Source organism: Solanum verrucosum, unplaced genomic scaffold, assembly GCF_900185275.1.
Source record: "Solanum verrucosum unplaced genomic scaffold, falcon-dt-bn FXZP01000156.1, whole genome shotgun sequence".
Classification (NCBI taxonomy): domain Eukaryota; kingdom Viridiplantae; phylum Streptophyta; class Magnoliopsida; order Solanales; family Solanaceae; genus Solanum; species Solanum verrucosum.
In genome coordinates, this window is record NW_026020354.1 from 2,309,344 (window position 1) to 2,311,137 (window position 1,794).

The 1,794-nt window shown below is 39.5% G+C and overlaps 1 non-coding gene across 1 annotated transcript; it reads left to right on the forward strand.

Annotated features, from left to right (window-relative positions):
• The first annotated feature begins 503 nt into the window (after nt 1-503).
• LOC125837661 (small nucleolar RNA R71) lies at nt 504-610 on the forward strand. The gene has a single exon (XR_007443533.1). It is a non-coding gene; the product is annotated as a small nucleolar RNA R71 (small nucleolar RNA).
• Nucleotides 611-1,794: the final 1,184 nt, after the last annotated feature.

Sequence of the window (1,794 nt, forward strand, 5' to 3'; positions counted from 1 at the left end):
TCTGATGTCCTACCCAGGAAAGATTTGGATGATTTTGCCAACTAGGATTGTATGAGTTACCATAATTTTGATGACCTCCTCCTCGCTATGCATTCCCTACAAAATTCACAGCTTCCGGGTTTGCTCCACATACCTCTGCAGTGTGATCTCCAACCCCAAAGATCTCACACCATGTTGGTGGTTGTTGCACCACATTTACCTGAGCTTGTTATTGTCCTAGTGACAGGTTGTTGAATTGCATATTCATCATATGTTGCATTGTATCAATTTGTGTAGTTAAAGTTGTCACTTCATCTACTTCCAACATTCCAACAGTCTTTCGCACTATCGGTTTAGCTCCGACTCCATTCCACTTAGGATTACCTTGTGATATTCTATTCAGCAAGGTGAACAGTTCAGCATATGTCTTCTCCAAAGCTTGTCGACCTGTAACGGAATCAAGTAAAATTTTGGTGTTGGGTTCCAACCCTTCAATTAAGGTGTGGACTAACACCTCGTTAGCTTAGTGAGGGTGTGGACAGCTTAACAACATAGATTTAAACCTGTCCCAAGCCTAGTAAAAGTTTTCTCCTCCTTTCTGGTGGAAGCTCAATATATCACTTCTTAACTTAGCTATTTTCCCAGATGGGAAAAACCTTATCAAGAACTTTCGTGCAAGATCGTCCCACGATGTTATGGAGTTTGCTGGCCCAAAGTTCAACCATCTTTTTGCTTCCCCTAACAGAGAAAAGGGGAATAGGGTGAGCCTCACATAATTAGAGTTCACTCCAGTTGGAGTGTAAGTGTCACTGATCTCGAGGAAATTCTGGATATGCACTTGTGGATCTTCATGCGACAGACCAGCGAACTGTCCATTCGAGTGCAATAGTTGCACCATATTCTACTTTAGTTCAAATCTACCACCAGCTTCAGGTTTCTGGATACATGAATTAACATTGGTGGTGCGTGGAATTGCCACGTCTATCACTTTCATCTCTGCCATCACTGTAGGTGCTTCTTGTTCGACCCTTTCTACTGGAGTTACTGGTTCACTAGAAATAAAAAGAACATGGTAAGTGAGTCATCTTTGCCTTCTATGGTAACGAACAAATCTTTCCGATTCAGCGAGAGACTCTACAAAGTCATAATCGTCTTCCAATTTGAAGTTTCAACATTACCTGCAAAACAACTATCTAAAATCAAGTTGTCAACACTTGCACAAATAATTTAGAAACTCAAAAATTAAATACTTGCTGATTTTAAAGTCCCCGGCAGCGGCGCCAAAAACTTGTTGTGCCCAAATGCACACGCAAGTGTACGTGGTCACTCAAGTAATACAGTGACTCTTTCAAGCCGGATTATCGAACCCAAAGGACTTTAAATCGACAAACAATAACTTTATTGTAACTAAAATAAATTCACTTGTGTGATAGAAATTTGCAGGAGTTTGTTTAAATTACTAATATTAAAACACTTACAACTATTAACTAATTAACAAATGATTCAGTTCCAAACAAGAATTTCACAATTTGAGAGAAGTACAAGGGTTGTAGCATGCACCAATTTCAAGCATAATAAAGACTATTCCAACATTCGACATGTTATCCTTGTTATTGATTCACAAGGTTGAATTTATGATCATGGTCTCCCGACCTCGAATCGCCTACCATCATTGACAACCTAACTACATCATTGAGCGGGATAGGCAATAATCAACTGTGGAACATTACGCTATCGTCTTGTCTATTAACCAAACGAGGCATATATGTATATTTCTATCCTACAGGCGAAACATCCTAAGTTTGTACCCTAGAA